The sequence below is a fragment of the Pongo abelii genome, chromosome 2 (assembly GCF_028885655.2).
Source record: "Pongo abelii isolate AG06213 chromosome 2, NHGRI_mPonAbe1-v2.0_pri, whole genome shotgun sequence".
Taxonomy (NCBI): domain Eukaryota; kingdom Metazoa; phylum Chordata; class Mammalia; order Primates; family Hominidae; genus Pongo; species Pongo abelii.
In genome coordinates this window covers 171,064,137-171,075,556 of record NC_085928.1, presented here as the reverse complement: position 1 = coordinate 171,075,556, position 11,420 = coordinate 171,064,137, and the positions used below count along the sequence as shown (strand labels likewise).

The 11,420-nt window shown below is 39.9% G+C and overlaps 2 pseudogenes; both read left to right on the top strand.

Annotated features, from left to right (window-relative positions):
• The first annotated feature begins 580 nt into the window (after window positions 1-580).
• Window positions 581-2,062, top strand: LOC100438008 (26S proteasome regulatory subunit 4-like; annotated as a pseudogene).
• A 271-nt stretch (window positions 2,063-2,333) lies between these two features.
• LOC100453298 (elongation factor 1-gamma-like) lies at window positions 2,334-6,058 on the top strand (annotated as a pseudogene).
• Window positions 6,059-11,420: the final 5,362 nt, after the last annotated feature.

Genomic DNA, 11,420 nt, shown 5'->3' with positions numbered 1-11,420 from the left:
CTGTAGCCTCGACCACTGCCCTTGCCTTTATTACAGCCTCTCACTCTGCTCCAAAAATGCTACTTCCCTGTTCAAAAACCTGTGTTGGATACCCATTTTATTTAATAATCACTGTTGTAGAACTTACCTTGTGCTGGGTACTGGTCTAAGCAATTTATAAATATGAATTCATTTAATCTTCACAATCCTCCTATGAAATCCACTTTTTTTTCAGGTAAGGAAACTGAGACACAGATATGTTAGATAAATAACCCCAAGGTTACACAGCTAGTAAGTGGTAGGACTGGCAGTGGAACCCACATAGATAGTCTGACTCCTAGTCTGTGCTTTTGATCACTCCACTCTGAAGCTTCATTGTCTAACAAACTAGTGCAAACTTCTCACCAGACTTTGCATTTCTCCGCAGTATGGCCCCAACTAACCTTTTCCAAGATTATCTCACATCACCATGACATTACACCATCTACTCAGTATCCATTCATCCAAAAAAAAAAAAACCTAACGAACACCTTGTGAAGCCACAGCCTAACAAAAAGACAGACATTAAGAAAGAATTGGCAGCTCAAGTGGCCAAGGAAAGATGGGTGAAAGTCAGAGTGGGTGTTAGGGTCCTGGAGTTTGCAAGAAGGATAACAGGACAAGAAAAATAAATATGAACCTCGTGTACCAACTAGAGTGGAGAAGAAGAAAACAAAGGGACCAGATGCTGCCAGCAAACTGCCACTGGTGACATCTCACGCTCAGTGCCGATGAAAATTACTGAAGTTAGAGAGAATTGAAGACCGTCTTCTCATGGAGGAAGAATTCATTAGAAATCAGAAATAAATGAAACCATTAGAAGAAAAGCAACAGAAAAGATTAAAAGTGGATGATCTGAGGGGGGACCCCAATAGTAGTAGGAACCCTGGAAGAGATCACAATCATGCCATCATTCTACATCTGTGGGCTCAGAACACTACTTCAGCATTCTTTCATTGGTAGACAAGGATCTGCTGGAACCTGGTTGCTTGGTTCTGCTCAGCCACAAGGTACATGCAGTGATGGGGTGCTGAGGATGACACGGATCCCCTAGTCACAGTGATGAAGGTGGAAAAGACTCCCCAGGAGACCTATGCTGATACTGGGGGAAAAGTTGGACAACCAAATTCAGGAAATTAAGGAATCTGTGGAGCCTCCTCTCACCCAACCTGAATATTATGAAGAGATGGGTATAAAGCCTCCGATGGGGTGAAGGGTCATTCTCTATGGTCCACCTGGCACAGGTAGAACCTTGTAGCCAAAGCGGTAGCAAACCAAACCTCAGCCACTTTCTTGAGAGTGGTTGGCTCTGAACTTATTCAGAAGTACCTGGGTGATGGGCTCAAACTCATACTGGAATTGTTTCAAGTTGCTGAAGAACATGCACCATCCATTGTGTTTATTGATGATATTAATGCCACTGGGACAAAAAGATATGACTCAAATTCTGGTGGTGAGAGAGCAATTCAGTGAACACTGTTGGAACTGTGGAACCAGTTGGATAGATTTGATTCTAGGGGAGATGTGAAGGTTATCATGGCCACAAACCAAACAGAAATTTGGATCCAGTGCTTAGCAGACCAGGCCACGCTGACAGAAAGATAGGGATTCCCCTCCCTAGTGAAAATACTAAGAAAAGCATCTTTCAGATTCATACAAGCATGATGACGCTGGCCGATGATGTAACCCTGGACGACTTGATAATGACTAAAGATGACCTCTTTGGTGCTGACATCAAGGCAATCTGCACAGAAGCTTGCCTGATGGCCTCAAGAGAGCCACAGAATGAAAGTAACAAATGAAGACTTCAAAAAATATAAAGAAAATGTTCTTTGCAAAAAACAGGAAGGCACTCCCAAGGGGCTCTATCTCTAGTGAACCACAGCTGCCATCAGGAAAATGGTTGGGAGATTTTTCAATCCCTGAAAGGGATGAGGCTGGGAAGCTGCCCAGAGGAACCCCTGTTCCAGTTTATTTTTATTAGTAAGACGTTCTGTGTGTCTTTTGGAGTAAAATGTGTAAATGCTCATTGGGCGGCCTTCATCTCTTGGTCACTGTGCAGCACTCTGCTTTCCAATAAAGCATGCTCTTTCACCAAAAAAAAAAAATAAAGAAAAAAGAAAAATCCATTAACAGTAATATGGACAAATTGTGGCAGGTTTGCATAATGGAACGATATACAGCAGTGAAAATTAACAAACCACAACCACAGGCAACAGCATGGCCAAGCCAGCTAAGACTGAGGCTGCAAATGCTGGGCTGGGAGCAGCAATGTCTGCTATTAGCAAGGGCACTGTGGCAACGTGCTAGAGAACATGGCCTGCAAAGGGAAGGTGCTGCCTTGGTGATCCTAAGCACTTTCAGCCTCTGGAGCACAATGTCACTATGGCTTTCCTTGTTGCCCTTCCTTGGTTGTTGCCTTTTCAAGCAGCCAGTTGCAGTATTTGCTGCCTTAAATTCTTGTCTATTCCTCCTGAAGAGAAAAAACAACAGGATAACTTGGTCCATCTTAGAACTTAAAAAAAGAGAAAAGTCTAAAGTAGTGAATGAAATAAACATTTAAGTCTTGTATCTTACAGCCCATGACAGATGTTGGCATTCTAAGACCTGTCCTGCCTGCAGAATACATGGTCCTGCATTATGGTTTCTATAATAAACCGAATGATTGATGGGCAATAATGAGGATCCACCACTACTGAAAAATAGAAGTGTAGTAACAGTGATGAGTTAGGATCAAATGCCTTTGTGTGCTGCATTACCTTATTACAATATCTTTCCATTTTTAATGTATCCAAAAATTCCTTTAAAAGGTGATCCAAATGATTGCTACTGTTTAAATAATTATTTATGTCTATTGTTTCTTGGTCTATTTCTAATTTACATTTGATATTTTGTATAATCAAATAATTGTTTATGTAGAAATTGTCTGTTAAGATAACCAAACCTTCTTCTAACAATAAAATCAGCACTTCTGATTTTAATCAGGTAAAATCTAAGTGTTTAGAATCCAAACTATTTTTGAATATAAATATTTTCAATAAAATCTACACATTAAAATTTTTTTCTACTATCCAAAGCAATCTGCAGATTCCATACAATCCGTATCAAAATACCCATGCCATTTTTCTCAAAAATAGGAAAAGCAGCCCTAAAATTCTTGTGGAACAACAAAAGAGCCTGAATAGTTAAAGCAACCCTGAGCAAAAAGAACAAAGCTAAAGGCACCACACTATCTGACTTCAAAATATATTACAAGGGTAGAGTAATCCAAATAGCTTAGTACTGGTATAAAAATAGGCACATAGACCAATGGAACAGAATAGACAACCCAGAAATAAATCTACATATTCACAGCCAACTGATCTTTGACAAAGCCATTAATAACATACACTGGGGAAGGTACAATCTCTTCAATAAATGGTGCTAGGAAAACTAGATAACCATATGCAGAAGAATGAAACTGGACCCCTATCTCTCACCATGTACAAAAAAATTGATTAAATATTTAAATATAAGACCCCAAACTATAAACTTACTAGAAGAAAACAAAGGGAAACTGTTCAGGACACTGGCCTAGGCAAAGACTTGACAGCTAAGACTCCAAAAGCACAGACAATGAAAACAAAAATAGACAAATTGAACTATATTAAATTAGAAAGCTCCTGCATAGCAAAGAAAACAGTAAATGGAGTGATGAGACAACCTATAGGATGGGAGAAAATATTTGCAAACCATCATCTGACAGGAGACTGATATGCAAAATACACAAGTGTGATAAAAATAGACCAAGGTGCCACATGATTCCAGAACAATTGGAAAAGTCATATTTCTTGTGAAGAGTATCTTAGAAATAATTATGCAGAGAAGATATAGATGTACACAAGTCACTTGCCTGTTTTAGTCATTTATCCCCTTGTGGACTTTGGGTTTAAGATCCCTAGCTTAGTTTTTGTATCTATAATTTCATCCTTGGGTACAGATCACCCCTGAGGCTTAAATAAAATATTTCCTACCTCAAGAGACAGTCTTATTTTCTTTCTTTCTATTTTTTTTTTCAGTGAAACTCTGAGCTTTTTATGGTGGCAATGTGCCTAGAACCAGGTCTATGCCAAAATTTTTACTCACATTTACTTATTTCTCAGTTTCCTTTGTTTCTAGCCATGTAACCCAGTTCTGACCAATAAGATGTAGGCAGAACATGCTGCTGACTTGAGGAATTTTAAATTTCTCTGTAGAAGGGACATACAATTGGTTTGGCCCTTGATCATTCCCCCTTCTTCCTGCTTTGAAGTGGACAAATTATCTGGAGATGCAAACGCCATTTTGTACTTGTGAGGAGATAGCCACAAAGACAAAAGCCAGCTTGTGAAGGATGCTTAGCAGAAAGTAAAGCAAGAGTCTGGACCCTTGGGTGCAGTTGTGTAGCTAAACCAATTGCCAGTAATTGCATAGGTCTGGTAATATAAGAAAAATAAACCCTTCATGTTTAAGTCATGTTGGTCAGTTTTTCTGTTACTTGCAGCCAAATGCATTCTTGATTTGTTTTCTCTTCCCTTCTCTTTCTCTGAAGAATCACCATGATGGCTTAGATCCCGTACACATATCCTGAAAACTGGAGGGCCTTCAAAGCCCTCATCACTGCTCAATACAGCAGGGCTCGGGTCTGCATGCTCTCTGCACCACCCCACTTCCACTTTGGCCAAACCAACCACAACCCTAAATTTCTTTGCAAATTTCCTGCTGGCAAGATTCCAGCATTTGATGGTGACAGTGGAGTCTGGGTGTTTAAGAGTAATCTCATTACCTACTGTGTGAGCAATGAGGAGCTGCAGGAAAGTACTCCAGAAGCAGAAGCCCAGGTGGTGCAGTGGGTAGGCTTTGCTGATAACAACATAGTGCCCTTAGCCAGTACTTGGTTGTTCCCTACCTTGGGCATCATGCACCACAACAAATAGGCCACTAAGAATGCAAAAGAGGACGTGAGGTGAATTCTGGAGCTGCTGGATGCTCACTTGGAGATGAGGACTTTTCTAGTGGGTGAATGAGTAACTGGCTGACATCACAGTTGTCTGCACCTTGTTGTGGCTCTATAAGCAGGTGCTGGAGCCTTCTTTCCACCAGCCTTTCTCAGTAACAACCCTTGGCTCCTCACCTGCATTAACCAGACCCAGTTGTGGGCTGTCTTGGAATAAGTGAAACTGTTTGAGAAGATGGCCCAGTTTGATGCTAAAAATTCTACAGACAGCCCGACTAAAAACGACACCCATGGAAAGGGAGAGGTTCATTAAAAGAGAAGCAGATGCCTCAGGCTAAACAGAAACAGGAAAAAATGTGGCTTCCCTTGCTTCTGAGGAGGAGATGGATGAATGTGAGCAGGCACTGGCTGCTGAGCCCAAGGCCAAGGGCCTCTTTGCTCAGCTGCCCGAGGGTACCTTTGTGTTGGGTGAATTTATACCCAAGTGCTCCAGTGAGGATACACTGTGTCACTGCCATATTTTTGGAAACACTCTGTTAAGGATGGCTGGTCCCTATGGTACTCTGAGTATCACTTCCCTGAAGAGCTCACCCAGACCTTCATGAGCTGCAACCTCACCACTGAAATGTTCCAGTGACCAGACAAGCTGAGGAAGAACACCTTTGCCATATCATCCTCTTTGGAACCAACAATAGTAGCTCCTTTTCTGGAATCTGGGTCTTCAGAGGCCGGGAGCTTGCCTTTCCCCTGAGTCCAGACTGGCAGGTGGACTACGAGTCATACACATAGCAGAAACTGCATCCTGGCAGTGATGAGACCCAGATGCAGGTTCAAGAGTACTTTTCCTGGGATAGAGCCTTCCAGCATGTGGGCAAAGCCTTCAATCAGGGCAAAATCTTCAAGTGAACATCTCTTGCCATCACCCAGCTACCTGAGCCTGCGCTTCAGGGAGATGAGGGTCATTAAAGAAAACTGAACATTGAGAAAAAAGAAATGCTTCAATATTGTATTAATTCTATAATAAAGCAAACAGCTGTGCAATCATTTTGATAGATGGCAACTCAGCCTCCATGTCTGGCAAAAATACTGGGGTTACAGAAGGGACAATCAGGACCTGGCTCTGTCCCAAATGAGCAGCTTCTATTCAGTTCCTATTGATAGTTGCTATGCTGGAATGTTATCTGATTTTTTAAAAGAAATCAGAAATGTGGATTTTTATATGAAATCTCACAATTCAATACTAATAATGAATTTGGAAGTTTCAGACTCCCCAAATGGCCTCAGGAAGGCTAAAAGTTTTTTGACCTCTGAGAGCAGGTGTCAAGAACAAGAACAATCACCACAGGCCAAGCCCAGCAACTGCATCTAAGTTTCGTTTCCCAGTGCAGATGCCAGCCTTCTCTGTGGGCATATTCCTTTTTCAACTTCACAATGTCTAGATAGTCTCATCCACCTTGACAAACAAATAAATGTTAAGTTAGGGCACTTTTCATTCTAAAACTGTAGTCCATTTCTAAGAGCAAAGTTCACTGTAGGAATTTCCAATTTTTTACTAAAGGCTAAATAATCCTTGTCATTAAAATTTATACCATTAAGATTAAAAAACAAACCCAGCTATTTCTGGTTACCATAAAAAGCAAATATTGACTCACTTGATGGTGAAATGACTGCTTCTTTGTTCATTCTTTCAGTAGTTTGTTTTCATCTAGAAAGTGCTATTTACTTTGTAAGTAATACCAGTGGTCTGTTTACAGTTCAGGAAAATGATCAACTCCTTTACTTTCTCAAATTTTCCAAAGTATAACCTTAATAAATAAAGCTCTGCCTTGTCATCATGCATTTTCATTTTCATTTTCCCACCTGTTGTTTTCTGTCTTCCCATTTCACTCTAGCCTTCAGCCTTTTGGTAAGCCTGTAGCAAAACCAAGAGTAATTTGACAATGAATATGCTCCCTACTTCACAAAATAATATTCCTATAGATTTATGTCACTGTAACTATCCAAGGCAACCGATAATTTCCTTGGATCATTGAGATTCTCCAATCTCAAATCTAATACTCTTTTTCTCTCCTAGTGATAGAAGTGTACATTTTGGATTCCGTTGCCTGACCTTGGTACCTGCATCTGACCTCTGCCTTTCTTATAACTGGGCCACTGCGCAGCTGTCTCACCGGGTTTATAATCTCCTCCTCTGAGGATCCTTTTGTCTTTCTCCTAAGTAGCAAAACAACCAATACATAACTAAAAGTAAAACGAATTTTTTCAACACATGCTTCTCCTCACTGCATAATATCATCTCAGCAACTCTAGCCATGTAAATGTATCTGTTTATAGTTTATAAATCTCCAGTCTACTCTTTGAGTAATCTCTGTTTGCCTTTTCTATTCATAAGCATAATACATAATACCTTTGCCTGTTTATCTAACAGTTATTACTGCTTGATGTTTCTTAATGTTTCATTGTAGTGAGAGGCATTGATTGGATCTTCCTTCAACATACAGATGAGCCAAAATTTGCTAAGTGTATTTATTTATAATTTATATTCCTTATAGTTCCAAAATGCATTTAAGATCATTTAGATGAAAATATGTAGTTAGCTTAATTAAAATAAAAACAAAAGTTAAAAATATCTTTTAGAGTTAGGATAAGATAGCTATTGTCACAGAGCATAAAATTTGGCTTGAACTTTTTTGGCAAGCCAGGGAAAACAGAAAGTAGTACAAAGCTCTCATTATGTGATCAAATAAACCACGAGTTCTTCCCTCAACGAATGTCTGTAACAAATATTTGTGAAGGACTCACAACGCCTCAGACACTACACTTACTGTGTAGATACAAAGACAGAAGATACTAAAATGACATGAAAAGCCTAACATCCAGTTTGGTAAACAGACATATAGACAATGACAATAACATGAATTAAATTTAGTGCCTGAAATCTGCACAGGGTGTTATTGAAACACTTAGTGGAATCAGAAGTAGTTACATCTCCTGAAGAGAAGCATGTGCCATGTGCTGAGGAAAAGAATGTGTATTCTGTAGCCACTGGATAAAATGTCCTATAAATATCTGTTATGTCTATAGTACAGATTAAGTCCAATGTTTCTTTGTTGATTTTCTGTATGCAGATCAGTCCAGTGCTGAAAGTGGGGTATTGAAGCCTCAAGTTATTATTGTGTTAAGGTCTATCTCTCTCTTTAGCGCTAATAAAATTTGCTTTATATACCTGGGTGTTCCAGTGTTGGGTGCATATATATTTATAATTGTTATATCTTCTTGCTGAATTAACCCCTTTATCATAATATAGTAACCTTCTTTGCCTCTTATGGTTTTTCTCTTTAAATCTATTTTGTCTGATATAAGTATAGCTACTTCTGCTGTTTTTTGGTTTCCACTGCATGGAATATCTCTTTCCATCCCTTTATTTTCAGTCTGTGTGTCTTTATAGGTGATGTGTATTTCTTGAAGGCAACAGGTAATTGGGTCTTATTTTTTGGTGGTGGTTGTTTGTTGTTGTTGTTGTTGCTGTTGTTGTTTTTTATCCATTCGGCCACTCCATGTCTTTTGATTGGAGAGTTTAGTCCATTTGCATTCAATATTGTTATTGATAAGTAAGGATTTACTCCTGCCATTTTGTTGTTTATATTCTCATTGTTTTGTGATCTTCTCTTCCTTCTTTTCTTTTTCTTTCTGTTTGCCTTGTAGCAAAGGTGATTTTCTCTGGCTACATAATTTAGTTTCTCTTGTTTTTTTATTTTTTTGTGTATTCTTTGTGTGTTTTCTGAGTTGAGTTTACCATGAGGCTTGCAAATACTGTCTTATAACCCATTATTTTAACCTGATAACAACACTGTTTGCATAAACAAGCAAGCAAAAAGAAAGCTAATAAAAGCTATATGCTATAACTTTATTCCCCCACTTTTTAACTTTTTGTTGTTTCTATTTGTATCTTATTGTACTATCTATGTCCTGAAAAGTTATTTTAGTTATTATTTTTGACTGATTCACTGTTTAGCCTTTCTACTTAAGATAAGGGTAGTTTACACCACAGTTACAGTGTTATAATATTCTGTGTTTTTCTTTGTACTTACTATTACCAGTGAGTTTTGTACCTTCTGGTGATTTCTTATTGCTCATTAACATCCTTTTCTTTAATTGGAGTGCTCCCTTTAGCATTTCTTGTAGGACAGATTTGGTGTTGATGAAATCCCACAGCTTTTGTTTGTCTGGGAAAATCTGTATTTCTTCACATTTGAAGGATATTTTTACTGGATATACTATTCTACAGAAAAATTTTTATACCTTCAGCACTTTAAATATGTCATATCACTCCTATCCTTTAAGGTTTCCACTAAAAAGTCTGTTGCCAGATGTATTGGAGCTACTTCTATGTTATTTGTTTCTTTTCTTTTGCTGCTTTTAGGATCCTTTCTTTATCCTTGACCTTTTGGGAGTTTGATTATTAAAAGCCTTGAGGTAGTCTTCTCTGGGTTAAATCTACTTGGTGTTCTATAACCTTCTTGTACTTGGATATTGGTATCTTTATCTAGGTTTGGGAAGTTATCTGTTATTATCCCTTTGAAGAAACTTGCTACCCTTATCTCTTTCTCTACCTCCTCTTTAAGGAGATAATTCTTAGATTTTGTTTTAAGGCCATTTTCTAGATCTTGTAGGTGTGCTTTATGGTTTCTTAATCTTTTTTCTTTTGCCTCCTCAGTCTGTGTATTTTTATTTAGCATGTCTTTAAGCTCTCAAATTCTTTCTTCTGCTTGACAAATTATGTTATTAAAGGATTCTGATGCATTCTTCAGTATGCCCAATGCATTTTTCAGCTCCAGAATTTCTGCCTGATTCTTTCCAATTATTTCAATATTTTTGTTAAATTTATCTAATAAAATTCTAAATTCCTTCTCTATGTTATCTTGAATTTCTTTGAGTTTTCTCAACGCAGCTATTTTGAATTCTCTATCTGAAGGGTCATATATCTGTTTCTCCAGGACTGGTTCCCTGGTGCTTTATTTAGTTCATTTGGTGAGGTCATGTTTTCCTGGATGGTTTTGATACTTATAGATGTCCATCTGTGGCTGGGTATTGAAGAGTTAGGTGTTTATTGTAGTCTTCACAGCCTGGGCTTGTTTGTACCCATCCTCCTTGGGAAGGCTTTCCAGATACTTGAAAGGACTTGGGTGTTGTGAACTAAGCTGTATCTGTTTTAGTGGGCACCCCAAGCCCAGTAATGCTGTGGTTCTTGCAGATTTGTCGAGGTACCAACTTGCTGGTCTTGGAAAAGATCCAGAATAATTTTCTGGATCATCAGGCGGAGACTCTTGCTCTTTTCTCTTACTTTCTCCCAAAGACACTGGGTCTCTCTCTGTTCTGATCCACTTGGAACTGGAGGTGACGTGACCCAGGCACCCTTGTGGCCACTACCACTAAAACTGTGCCTCATCAGACTTTAAGCAGCACAGCACTGGGTTTCACTCAAGGCCTACTCTGGCCACTCCCTGGTTACTGTCTACGTTCGCTCAAGGCCCTTGGGCTCTACAATCCGTAATGGCAAAGCCTGCCAAGCCTGTATCCTTCCCTTCAGGGCAGTAAGTTCCCATAGTCCCTGGGAAGGTCCAGATGTGCCATCCAGGAGCCAGGGACCACAGTCAAAAACCTTAGAAATATAACTGATGTTCTATTGTACTGCAGCTAAGCTGGCACTCAAACCACAAGACACAGTTCTTCCCACTTTTCCTTCTCCTTTGCAAAGGCAGAGGAGCCTTACTTCATAGCTACTACCACCACAGGCCCACAGACTACAGCCAGATTACCACTGATGTTTCCTTAAGGCCCAAGGGCTCTTCAGTCAGCTTGTAGTGAATGCTGCCTGGCATCAGACTCACCCTTCAGGGTAGTGGGCTCCCCTCTGCCCAGGGCAGGTCCAGAAATGCCATCCAATAGGCAAATCCTAGAATCAGGGACCTCAAGACCCCTCTGGGTACTCTACCCTGCTGTGGCCAAACTGGTATTTAAAGTGCAAGGCAAAGTCCCCTTTACATTTCCTTCTATTTTCTCAAGCAGAAGGAGTCTCACCTGACAGGCACCACAGTTGGGAATGTGCTGAGCATCACCTGAACCCAGCAAGTCTCAGAGGCTCACTCAAGGCCCTGGATATATTAATATTAACTGAGTATTGCTGCTGGTTATTCAGGGCCCATAGGCTCTTCAGTTAGCAGGTGGTGAATCCTGCCATGGCTGAGTCCTTCCCTTCAAGGCAGCGGATTCCCTTCTGGCCCAGGGTGTGTCTAGAAATGTCATCAGGCAGCTATGGCCTGCAAAGGGGACCTCACACCTCTAACTGGTGCCCTATCCTGCTGTGGCTGAGCTGGTATCCAAGATGCAAGACAAAGTCTTCCTCACTCTTCCCACTCCTCTCCTC